This window comes from Balaenoptera ricei, chromosome 2 (assembly GCF_028023285.1).
Source record: "Balaenoptera ricei isolate mBalRic1 chromosome 2, mBalRic1.hap2, whole genome shotgun sequence".
Classification (NCBI taxonomy): Eukaryota; Metazoa; Chordata; class Mammalia; order Artiodactyla; family Balaenopteridae; genus Balaenoptera; species Balaenoptera ricei.
Genome location: NC_082640.1, coordinates 56,324,806 through 56,337,088, shown reverse-complemented (window position 1 = coordinate 56,337,088; position 12,283 = coordinate 56,324,806). Strand labels below are relative to the sequence as shown.

At 54.9% G+C, this 12,283-nt stretch overlaps 5 non-coding genes across 5 annotated transcripts; all 5 read left to right on the top strand.

Moving 5' to 3' along the window:
• Positions 1-536: 536 nt before the first annotated feature.
• LOC132361110 (small nucleolar RNA SNORD116) lies at positions 537-629 on the top strand. The gene has a single exon (XR_009501423.1). It is a non-coding gene; the product is annotated as a small nucleolar RNA SNORD116 (small nucleolar RNA).
• A 2,668-nt stretch (positions 630-3,297) lies between these two features.
• Positions 3,298-3,390, top strand: LOC132361677 (small nucleolar RNA SNORD116). Its single transcript, XR_009501949.1, has one exon. It is a non-coding gene; the product is annotated as a small nucleolar RNA SNORD116 (small nucleolar RNA).
• Positions 3,391-6,081: 2,691 nt separating this feature from the next.
• On the top strand, positions 6,082-6,174 carry LOC132361109 (small nucleolar RNA SNORD116). Its single transcript, XR_009501422.1, has one exon. It is a non-coding gene; the product is annotated as a small nucleolar RNA SNORD116 (small nucleolar RNA).
• Positions 6,175-8,842: 2,668 nt separating this feature from the next.
• On the top strand, positions 8,843-8,935 carry LOC132361676 (small nucleolar RNA SNORD116). The gene has a single exon (XR_009501948.1). It is a non-coding gene; the product is annotated as a small nucleolar RNA SNORD116 (small nucleolar RNA).
• Positions 8,936-11,626: 2,691 nt separating this feature from the next.
• Positions 11,627-11,719, top strand: LOC132361108 (small nucleolar RNA SNORD116). The gene has a single exon (XR_009501421.1). It is a non-coding gene; the product is annotated as a small nucleolar RNA SNORD116 (small nucleolar RNA).
• The last annotated feature ends 564 nt before the right edge of the window (positions 11,720-12,283 follow it).

Sequence of the window (12,283 nt, the reverse complement as noted above, 5' to 3'; positions counted from 1 at the left end):
CGGCCAACATATGTGCCTAACTTCCTGCAGTCGTACTATCAGACATGCAGTTAATTCTCGGTAAGGGTTAGAGGTCCTTGGGAAGCAGTTTCAGAGCTCAAGGCCAGGTAACTGTTTTTATGGATCATGTCCTGTGAGGACACCGGTCCACTTATGAAGCCTCGGTGATTTCTGTCCACTTCTCAGGTGCAGTTGCTGGGAAAGGCTGGCCGTCGGCACAAACAAGAAGACCTTCGTGTGCTCTGATGACTGGAGGTGCTAAGAAGAACTGGAAAAAGTGAGGCGGGCCCATGTCCCCGAGCGTGGTCGTGGATAACTCAGGATGGTAGGTATTCAAGCACCCCAAGATGTGCCGTTAGATATTAGGTTTTCCTCAGACGGGCCCAATGGCTGCAAGAGTGGATTGATTGTTCCCCTTGCTGAGTGGCCTGAGGGCTGTGGATTCTCCAGGCTTTTGGGGTAGCCCAGGCTCATGGCTCCTGTACAGTGTCCCGCGCAGACCCCGGTTGTGTTCTGCAGCGTCCCAGCATGTGCTTGGATTGATGATGACACCCTTGCATGCATTCCTTGGAAAATCTGAGCCAAATGAGTGAGAACACTCTACCGTCTCGTCATCGAAACTGAGGTTCAGCACGTTTCCTCTCTCAGGGGGAGAGGACAGTTAGGAATGAGGGCCAGCGTCTTCCGCTGACATGCATGCAAACACCACCAAGGACTCCAGTATTGGAGGGGCTCCTGTCTGAGGGTTGACCGTGTCTGCACATAAGCTGTGTTATCTGTGAATCCCGGGTCCCTGCTGAATGGCTGTTGAGGGAATGCGAGGGGGCAGGCTCTCCTGCTGGTCTTAAGAGTCAGAGTGTGTGCTGGTCTAGGCCCAGTTAGCTTGCAGTTGGGAGGTGAGTTTTGGCCAGGATCACGCTTCGTGCATGCCATTTTGGGGGTTGATTCTGGAAGCCAAAATGAGCAAGCGTCCCTGGTTGGTGCCTGGAACCTCAGGCCAGGCCTGTGGCCCTCCCTGTTCTTGCGTTTTTCACGGTGAGCTTCTTGAGTGCCTAGTGAGGCTGGAGCAATGGGCGGGGGTGAGCTCGGTTGGCCATCGGCGGAAAGGGGCTGATGGATTAGGCCTCGCTGCTGCCCTTGTTTGCTTCTCTACTTTAACTCCCGGCACAGTGTTGATGCCAAGTGGGTCATCGTGGAGTGGGGAGAGGAATGAGTGCTGAATTTAAACCTGCGTGGATCACTGATGGCCCGTACAGGAAGGGAAGGGAAGATGAGGACATGTCCTTTGTGATGTCGTGGAATAGGCTATCATAATTGGGTTGCAGGTGCTGGCCTCGGCTTCCCAAGGATGTGTCATGTTCGTGATGGGCTGGCATCAGCTGCCTATGGACGGGATGGCTTTGGCAGTTCAAGTGGATGAGGTGAGGTAGGTAACCTGTGTAGAGTTGGAATCCCATTGCCATGGGAAAGACACCCAAAGGGTGTCTTGCGAGACGTAAAGAGGATTGACATGGTGACGCGTCTCTGCTGGCCTCCTTGGAGGATGTTTAGTTATGCGAACATCCCCTTTGGCCTAATCGTTCCGTTGTTTGGGAATGTGCAAAGCGAAAGTGCTTCTCCCGGGGGGGCATGACTGGGCTTGCGAACAGCCAGAGGTTTACCTGGAGCAGTCCGTTGGGGGGACAGAGGTGGGGGCACTGTTGCGACGCCAGGCGCACTGTTGTGGACAGCCACTGTGCCCTTTCAAGTTTCCAGGTCCCCTCGTGTGGCAAAGGTTTTCCGTTGAAAGTCTGTCTGTGGTCCTCGGGGACAGTGCCTTTGATCACTGTGAGTGCCTCGGTAGTGTCGCCATGGCAGTGGAGGAATTGCCAGGATGCGTGGGGTGGGGTGGGCATCATCAAAGCAGACAGGCTTGCGGTGTGTCTTCCCTGCTGTTCAGTGTCTCCGTGTTCACATGATGTCTGTGGCTTCAAGTAGAGTCGAGTCGCCCTGCAGGCAGGAGGAGGGCACTTAGGACGAGGCTGTGTAGCGTTTGAGCGTTTCCTCAGTGGTCAGGGCCGCAAAGCCTACCAGTTGGAAGCTTGCCTATACGTGGCCAGGAAGGTGGCCTAATTTCCGCTGTGGGGTTCCAAACTGTGTCATGGTTGCTGAAGCCCAACACTTCCCATTGAGGGCATTCCCACGGGGTCATGGAAACTGATTTGGTCTAGTTGGCGAGATGAGGCACTTGGGCCGAAGTCTGTTAACCCCTTGAGAAGTGCCAGGCTGCATCTTGCCTGTCGGCAACTGCAGGTCGGTGTCAGCCTGCCCATGGGAGGTTACCTTGCTTCCGGGAGCACTGGGAGTGACCCCAAGGGCACATCAGATGTGGTGGTAGGTGGCAGGATCTCCAGGTCCACATAGGTGTGACACCCACGGCCGGGAGGGAGGTCTCGTCCAGTCTTTGTGCTTTGGTCAGAAGGCGTGGCTGTGGGAGAGCGGGAGTCTGTGGCCTATTTTGACAGCCTGGGGTTCAAAGTTCGCATGCGGCCTCATGAAGCTGACAGGGGTCTTTCTCCTTTCAGTTGGGGGTCCAACCAGGGTGCTGTGTATAAACTATGACGTGTACTGTTAGAGGCGTCTGCAGAGGGCCGCAGGGACACCCAGAGACCAAGACGCGTGTTTAGCGGCACACACAGGTATCCACAAACGCATCCTCGTGCACAGTCACAGTCACACACGCACACACGTGTGAATACACACATACAGCGTCTCACACACCGAGCAATGTACGTGCGTAACTTCCTTCAGTCATGCTGTGAGACACACAATCAGTTTTCGGTAAGGGATAGTCGTACTTGGGAAGCAGGTTCCAGGCTCACACCCAAGTAACGTGTTCACCAAAATCATGTTCTCTGAGGAGCCTTGTGCAATTCAGAAACCTGCCTGATTTCTGTCCGCTTCTCAGGTGGAGTTGCAGAGTAAGGCCTGCTGTCAGCAAAGAGAAGAAGACCTTCGGGTTGTCTGATGACTGGATGTGCTAAGGAGAACTGGACAAAGTGGGGCGGGTGCACGTTGCCGAGCAAGGCTGTGGATATCTCAGGACGGTAGGCATTCACCCATACTAAGATGTGCCATTGGATATTAGGATTTCCACAGATGGGCCCAATGGTTGCAAGAGTGGATTGATTGTTGGTCTTGCTGAGTGGCCTGAGGACTGTGGATTCCCCAGGCAGTTGGAGTATTTCCAGGTCATGGCTCCTCTGCAGAGAACCACGGCCTTCCCTTTTGTGTTCTGCAGCGTCCCAGCATGTGCTTGGATCGATGATGACACCCTTGTATGCATTCCTTGGAAAATCTGAACAAAATGAGTGAGAACGCTCTACCGTCTCCTCATCGAAACTGAGGTCCAGCACGTTTCCTGTCTCGGGAGTATGGGACAGTTAGGAGTGAGGGCCAACGTCCCCTGCTGACAGGCATGCAAACCCCACTAAGGGCTCCAGCATTGGAGGGGCTCCTGTCTGAGGGTCGACCATGTCTGCCCATAAGCTGGGTCATCTATGAATCCCCGGTCCCTGCTAAAAGGCCGTTGAGGGAATGCAAGAGGGCAGGCTTTCTTGCTAGTCTTCAGGGTCGGAGTGTGTTCTGGTATAGACCCAGTAAGCTTGCATCTTGGAGAGGTGATATTTTGGACAGGATCACACTTTGTGCATGCCGCTTCCGAGGTTGATTATGGAAGCCAACATGAGCAAGCTTCCCTGGTTGGAGCCTGGAGCCTCAGGCCAGGCCTGTGGCCCTCTCTGTTGTTGTGTTTCGTGCAGTGAGGTTTTTGACTGCCCCGCGTGGCTGGAGCCGTGGGCGGGCGTGGGCTGGAGTTGGGCGATGGCGGAAGGGGGCTGATGGTTTAGGCCTCAGTGCTGCCCCTGTCAGCTCCTCTGCTGAAGTTGCCGGCACACTGTTGGCGCTAAGTGGATCTTCGTGGAGTGGGGTGTGGATCGAGTGAAGCATTTCAGCCTGGGTGGTGGCTGCTGGCCTGGAGAGAAAGGTAAGGTATCATGAGGAAAGGTCCTGTGTGATGTCGTGGTATAGGTTGTCATCATTGGGTTGCAGGCGCTGGCCTCGGCTTCCCACGAATGTGTCTTGTTCGTGATGGGCTGGCATAAGCTGCCTATGGAGCGGATGGCTTTGGCAGTTCAAGTGGGTGAGTTGAGGTAGGTAAGCTGTGTAGAGTTGCGATCCCGTTGCCCGAGGAATGACACCCAAAGGGTGTCTTGCAGGAAGTAGAGAAGATCGACATGGTGAGGCGTCTGTGCCGGCCTCCTTGCAGGTAGTTGAGTTATGCGAACATCCCCTTTGGCCGCTTTGTTCCCTTGTTTGGCAATGTGTAAAGCGAAAGTGTTTCTCCCGTGGGGGAATGACGCGACCGGCCGGTGTAGCACGCAGGCCTTTCGAACAGCCAGAGGTTTATCTGGAGCCGTCCATTGGTGGGCCAGAAATGGGGGACCCATAGCCATGCCTGCTGTGCCGCCGTGGCCAGCCACTGTTCCCTTTCAGGCTTCCAAGTTCCCTCGCATGGCAGAGGTCTTCCATTGAAAGTCTGTCTGTGGTCCTCGGGTACCATGCCTTTGATCACTGTGAGTTACTCGATAGTGTCACTGTGGCAGTGGAGAATTTCCAGGATGCATGGTGTGGGATCAGCATCAACCAAGGAGACAGGCTTGCGGTCTGTCTTCCCTGGTGTTCAGTGTTCCCGTGTTCTGAAGATGTTTGTGGTTTCCAGTAGGGTCGTGTCGCCCTGTGGGCTGGAGGAGGGCATGTAGGACGAGGATTTCAAGGGTTTGAGCGTTTCCTTAGGGGTCAGGGCTGCGAACATACAAGATGGGAGCTGCCTGAGACGTGGCTGGGAATGTGGACTACTTTCCGCCATGGGGATCCGACATGGGTCATTGTGGCTGAAGCCCACCACTTCCTGTGGTGGGCATTCCCACGGGTCAATGGAAAGTGATTAGGCCTAGTTGGCGAGAAGTGGCACGTGGGCCCACGTTCGTTAGCCCCTTGAGTGTTTTCAGACTGCATCTTGGCAGCAGACAGCTGCCGGTCGGTGTCGGCCCGACCATGGGAGTTCCCTTGCTTCCGGAAGTGCTGCGAGTGACCCCAAATGCCCATCAGATATACTGGTAGCTGACAGAGTCTCGAGGTGCATGTCGATGTCACAGCCAAGGCCCGGAGGCAGGTCTCGTCGAGGCTTTGTGTTTTGGTCAGAAGGCGTGGCTGTAGGAGAGCGGGAGTCCGTGGACTATTTCAACAGCCCCTGGGGGTCAAAGTGTGCCTGCGGCCTCTTAAAGCTGACAGGGTTTTTTCTCCTTTTAGTTAGGGGTCTAACCAGGGTGCTGTGTATAAACTATTTCTTTTATTGTTGGACTCCTCTTCACAGGGCCATAGGGACACACAGAGACCAAGACGCGTATGCAGCGGCACACAGAGAAACCCACAAGCACGTCCGCATGTGTAGTCACAGTCACACATGCGCACACGCGTGAACACACACATACAGCCTCTCAGACACCGGCCAACATATGTGCCTAACTTCCTGCAGTCGTACTATCAGACATGCAGTTAATTCTCGGTAAGGGTTAGAGGTCCTTGGGAAGCAGTTTCAGAGCTCAAGGCCAGGTAACTGTTTTTATGGATCATGTCCTGTGAGGACACCGGTCCACTTATGAAGCCTCGGTGATTTCTGTCCACTTCTCAGGTGCAGTTGCTGGGAAAGGCTGGCCGTCGGCACAAACAAGAAGACCTTCGTGTGCTCTGATGACTGGAGGTGCTAAGAAGAACTGGAAAAAGTGAGGCGGGCCCATGTCCCCGAGCGTGGTCGTGGATAACTCAGGATGGTAGGTATTCAAGCACCCCAAGATGTGCCGTTAGATATTAGGTTTTCCTCAGACGGGCCCAATGGCTGCAAGAGTGGATTGATTGTTCCCCTTGCTGAGTGGCCTGAGGGCTGTGGATTCTCCAGGCTTTTGGGGTAGCCCAGGCTCATGGCTCCTGTACAGTGTCCCGCGCAGACCCCGGTTGTGTTCTGCAGCGTCCCAGCATGTGCTTGGATTGATGATGACACCCTTGCATGCATTCCTTGGAAAATCTGAGCCAAATGAGTGAGAACACTCTACCGTCTCGTCATCGAAACTGAGGTTCAGCACGTTTCCTCTCTCAGGGGGAGAGGACAGTTAGGAATGAGGGCCAGCGTCTTCCGCTGACATGCATGCAAACACCACCAAGGACTCCAGTATTGGAGGGGCTCCTGTCTGAGGGTTGACCGTGTCTGCACATAAGCTGTGTTATCTGTGAATCCCGGGTCCCTGCTGAATGGCTGTTGAGGGAATGCGAGGGGGCAGGCTCTCCTGCTGGTCTTAAGAGTCAGAGTGTGTGCTGGTCTAGGCCCAGTTAGCTTGCAGTTGGGAGGTGAGTTTTGGCCAGGATCACGCTTCGTGCATGCCATTTTGGGGGTTGATTCTGGAAGCCAAAATGAGCAAGCGTCCCTGGTTGGTGCCTGGAACCTCAGGCCAGGCCTGTGGCCCTCCCTGTTCTTGCGTTTTTCACGGTGAGCTTCTTGAGTGCCTAGTGAGGCTGGAGCAATGGGCGGGGGTGAGCTCGGTTGGCCATCGGCGGAAAGGGGCTGATGGATTAGGCCTCGCTGCTGCCCTTGTTTGCTTCTCTACTTTAACTCCCGGCACAGTGTTGATGCCAAGTGGGTCATCGTGGAGTGGGGAGAGGAATGAGTGCTGAATTTAAACCTGCGTGGATCACTGATGGCCCGTACAGGAAGGGAAGGGAAGATGAGGACATGTCCTTTGTGATGTCGTGGAATAGGCTATCATAATTGGGTTGCAGGTGCTGGCCTCGGCTTCCCAAGGATGTGTCATGTTCGTGATGGGCTGGCATCAGCTGCCTATGGACGGGATGGCTTTGGCAGTTCAAGTGGATGAGGTGAGGTAGGTAACCTGTGTAGAGTTGGAATCCCATTGCCATGGGAAAGACACCCAAAGGGTGTCTTGCGAGACGTAAAGAGGATTGACATGGTGACGCGTCTCTGCTGGCCTCCTTGGAGGATGTTTAGTTATGCGAACATCCCCTTTGGCCTAATCGTTCCGTTGTTTGGGAATGTGCAAAGCGAAAGTGCTTCTCCCGGGGGGGCATGACTGGGCTTGCGAACAGCCAGAGGTTTACCTGGAGCAGTCCGTTGGGGGGACAGAGGTGGGGGCACTGTTGCGACGCCAGGCGCACTGTTGTGGACAGCCACTGTGCCCTTTCAAGTTTCCAGGTCCCCTCGTGTGGCAAAGGTTTTCCGTTGAAAGTCTGTCTGTGGTCCTCGGGGACAGTGCCTTTGATCACTGTGAGTGCCTCGGTAGTGTCGCCATGGCAGTGGAGGAATTGCCAGGATGCGTGGGGTGGGGTGGGCATCATCAAAGCAGACAGGCTTGCGGTGTGTCTTCCCTGCTGTTCAGTGTCTCCGTGTTCACATGATGTCTGTGGCTTCAAGTAGAGTCGAGTCGCCCTGCAGGCAGGAGGAGGGCACTTAGGACGAGGCTGTGTAGCGTTTGAGCGTTTCCTCAGTGGTCAGGGCCGCAAAGCCTACCAGTTGGAAGCTTGCCTATACGTGGCCAGGAAGGTGGCCTAATTTCCGCTGTGGGGTTCCAAACTGTGTCATGGTTGCTGAAGCCCAACACTTCCCATTGAGGGCATTCCCACGGGGTCATGGAAACTGATTTGGTCTAGTTGGCGAGATGAGGCACTTGGGCCGAAGTCTGTTAACCCCTTGAGAAGTGCCAGGCTGCATCTTGCCTGTCGGCAACTGCAGGTCGGTGTCAGCCTGCCCATGGGAGGTTACCTTGCTTCCGGGAGCACTGGGAGTGACCCCAAGGGCACATCAGATGTGGTGGTAGGTGGCAGGATCTCCAGGTCCACATAGGTGTGACACCCACGGCCGGGAGGGAGGTCTCGTCCAGTCTTTGTGCTTTGGTCAGAAGGCGTGGCTGTGGGAGAGCGGGAGTCTGTGGCCTATTTTGACAGCCTGGGGTTCAAAGTTCGCATGCGGCCTCATGAAGCTGACAGGGGTCTTTCTCCTTTCAGTTGGGGGTCCAACCAGGGTGCTGTGTATAAACTATGACGTGTACTGTTAGAGGCGTCTGCAGAGGGCCGCAGGGACACCCAGAGACCAAGACGCGTGTTTAGCGGCACACACAGGTATCCACAAACGCATCCTCGTGCACAGTCACAGTCACACACGCACACACGTGTGAATACACACATACAGCGTCTCACACACCGAGCAATGTACGTGCGTAACTTCCTTCAGTCATGCTGTGAGACACACAATCAGTTTTCGGTAAGGGATAGTCGTACTTGGGAAGCAGGTTCCAGGCTCACACCCAAGTAACGTGTTCACCAAAATCATGTTCTCTGAGGAGCCTTGTGCAATTCAGAAACCTGCCTGATTTCTGTCCGCTTCTCAGGTGGAGTTGCAGAGTAAGGCCTGCTGTCAGCAAAGAGAAGAAGACCTTCGGGTTGTCTGATGACTGGATGTGCTAAGGAGAACTGGACAAAGTGGGGCGGGTGCACGTTGCCGAGCAAGGCTGTGGATATCTCAGGACGGTAGGCATTCACCCATACTAAGATGTGCCATTGGATATTAGGATTTCCACAGATGGGCCCAATGGTTGCAAGAGTGGATTGATTGTTGGTCTTGCTGAGTGGCCTGAGGACTGTGGATTCCCCAGGCAGTTGGAGTATTTCCAGGTCATGGCTCCTCTGCAGAGAACCACGGCCTTCCCTTTTGTGTTCTGCAGCGTCCCAGCATGTGCTTGGATCGATGATGACACCCTTGTATGCATTCCTTGGAAAATCTGAACAAAATGAGTGAGAACGCTCTACCGTCTCCTCATCGAAACTGAGGTCCAGCACGTTTCCTGTCTCGGGAGTATGGGACAGTTAGGAGTGAGGGCCAACGTCCCCTGCTGACAGGCATGCAAACCCCACTAAGGGCTCCAGCATTGGAGGGGCTCCTGTCTGAGGGTCGACCATGTCTGCCCATAAGCTGGGTCATCTATGAATCCCCGGTCCCTGCTAAAAGGCCGTTGAGGGAATGCAAGAGGGCAGGCTTTCTTGCTAGTCTTCAGGGTCGGAGTGTGTTCTGGTATAGACCCAGTAAGCTTGCATCTTGGAGAGGTGATATTTTGGACAGGATCACACTTTGTGCATGCCGCTTCCGAGGTTGATTATGGAAGCCAACATGAGCAAGCTTCCCTGGTTGGAGCCTGGAGCCTCAGGCCAGGCCTGTGGCCCTCTCTGTTGTTGTGTTTCGTGCAGTGAGGTTTTTGACTGCCCCGCGTGGCTGGAGCCGTGGGCGGGCGTGGGCTGGAGTTGGGCGATGGCGGAAGGGGGCTGATGGTTTAGGCCTCAGTGCTGCCCCTGTCAGCTCCTCTGCTGAAGTTGCCGGCACACTGTTGGCGCTAAGTGGATCTTCGTGGAGTGGGGTGTGGATCGAGTGAAGCATTTCAGCCTGGGTGGTGGCTGCTGGCCTGGAGAGAAAGGTAAGGTATCATGAGGAAAGTTCCTGTGTGATGTCGTGGGATGGGTTGTCATCATTGGGTTGCAGGCGCTGGCCTCGGCTTCCCAAGAATGTGTCTTGTTCGTGATGGGCTGGCCTAAGCTGCCTATGGAGCGGATGGCTTTGGCAGTTCAAGTGGGTGAGTTGAGGTAGGTAAGCTGTGTAGAGCTGCGATCCCGTTGCCCGAGGAATGACACCCAAAGGGTGTCTTGCGGGAAGTAGAGAAGATCGACATGGTGAGGCGTCTGTGCCGGCCTCCTTGCAGGTAGTTGAGTTATGCGAACATCCCCTTTGGCCGCTTTGTTCCCTTGTTTGGCAATGTGTAAAGCGAAAGTGTTTCTCCCGTGGGGGAATGACGCGACCGGCCGGTGTAGCACGCAGGCCTTTCGAACAGCCAGAGGTTTATCTGGAGCAGTCCATTGGTGGGGCAGAGATGGGGGCCCCATTGCCATGCCTGCTGTGCTGCCGTGGCCAGCCACTGTTCCCTTTCAGGCTTCTAAGTTCCCTCGCATGGCAGAGGTCTTCCATTGAAAGTTTGTCTGTGGTCCTCGGGGACCATGCCTTTGATCACTGTGAGTTACTCGGTAGTGTCACTGTGGCAGTGGAGAATTTCCAGGATGCATGGTGTGGGATCAGCATCCACGAAGGAGACAGGCTTGCGGTCTGTCTTCCCTGGTGTTCAGTGTTCCCGTGTTCTGAAGATGTTTGTGGTTTCCAGTAGGGTCGTGTCGCCCTGTGGGCTGGAGGAGGGCATGTAGGACGAGGCTTTCAAGGGTTTGAGCGTTTCCTTAGGGGTCAGGGCCGCGAACATTCAAGATGGGAGCTGCCTGAGACGTGGCTGGGAATGTGGACTAGTTTCCGCCGTGGGGATCTGACATGGGTCATGGTGGCTGAAGCCCACCACTTCCTGTGGTGGGCATTCCCACGGGTCAATGGAAAGTGATTAGGCCTAGTTGGCGAGAAGTGGCACGTGGGCCCACGTTCGTTAGCCCCTTGAGTGTTTTCAGACTGCATCTTGGCAGCAGACAGCTGCCGGTCGGTGTCGGCCCGACCATGGGAGTTCCCTTGCTTCCGGAAGTGCTGCGAGTGACCCCAAATGCCCATCAGATATACTGGTAGCTGACAGAGTCTCGAGGTGCATGTCGATGTCACAGCCAAGGCCCGGAGGCAGGTCTCGTCGAGGCTTTTTGTTTTGGTCAGAAGGCGTGGCTGTAGGAGAGCGGGAGTCCGTGGACTATTTCAACAGCCCCTGGGGGTCAAAGTGTGCCTGCGGCCTCTTAAAGCTGACAGGGTTTTTTCTCCTTTTAGTTAGGGGTCTAACCAGGGTACTGTGTATAAACTATTTCTTTTATTGTTGGACTCCTCTTCACAGGGCCATAGGGACACACAGAGACCAAGACGCGTATGCAGCGGCACACAGAGAAACCCACAAGCACGTCCGCATGCGTAGTCACAGTCACACATGCGCACACGCGTGAACACACACATACAGCCTCTCAGACACCGGCCAACATATGTGCCTAACTTCCTGCAGTCGTACTATCAGACATGCAGTTAATTCTCGGTAAGGGTTAGAGGTCCTTGGGAAGCAGTTTCAGAGCTCAAGGCCAGGTAACTGTTTTTATGGATCATGTCCTGTGAGGACACCGGTCCACTTATGAAGCCTCGGTGATTTCTGTCCACTTCTCAGGTGCAGTTGCTGGGAAAGGCTGGCCGTCGGCACAAACAAGAAGACCTTCGTGTGCTCTGATGACTGGAGGTGCTAAGAAGAACTGGAAAAAGTGAGGCGGGCCCATGTCCCCGAGCGTGGTCGTGGATAACTCAGGATGGTAGGTATTCAAGCACCCCAAGATGTGCCGTTAGATATTAGGTTTTCCTCAGACGGGCCCAATGGCTGCAAGAGTGGATTGATTGTTCCCCTTGCTGAGTGGCCTGAGGGCTGTGGATTCTCCAGGCTTTTGGGGTAGCCCAGGCTCATGGCTCCTGTACAGTGTCCCGCGCAGACCCCGGTTGTGTTCTGCAGCGTCCCAGCATGTGCTTGGATTGATGATGACACCCTTGCATGCATTCCTTGGAAAATCTGAGCCAAATGAGTGAGAACACTCTACCGTCTCGTCATCGAAACTGAGGTTCAGCACGTTTCCTCTCTCAGGGGGAGAGGACAGTTAGGAATGAGGGCCAGCGTCTTCCACTGACATGCATGCAAACACCACCAAGGACTCCAGTATTGGAGGGGCTCCTGTCTGAGGGTTGACCGTGTCTGCACATAAGCTGTGTTATCTGTGAATCCCGGGTCCCTGCTGAATGGCTGTTGAGGGAATGCGAGGGGGCAGGCTCTCCTGCTGGTCTTAAGAGTCAGAGTGTGTGCTGGTCTAGGCCCAGTTAGCTTGCAGTTGGGAGGTGAGTTTTGGCCAGGATCATGCTTCGTGCATGCCATTTTGGGGGTTGATTCTGGAAGCCAAAATGAGCAAGCGTCCCTGGTTGGTGCCTGGAACCTCAGGCCAGGCCTGTGGCCCTCCCTGTTCTTGCGTTTTTCACGGTGAGCTTCTTGAGTGCCTAGTGAGGCTGGAGCAATGGGCGGGGGTGAGCTCGGTTGGCCATCGGCGGAAAGGGGCTGATGGATTAGGCCTCGCTGCTGCCCTTGTTTGCTTCTCTACTTTAACTCCCGGCACAGTGTTGATGCCAAGTGGGTCATCG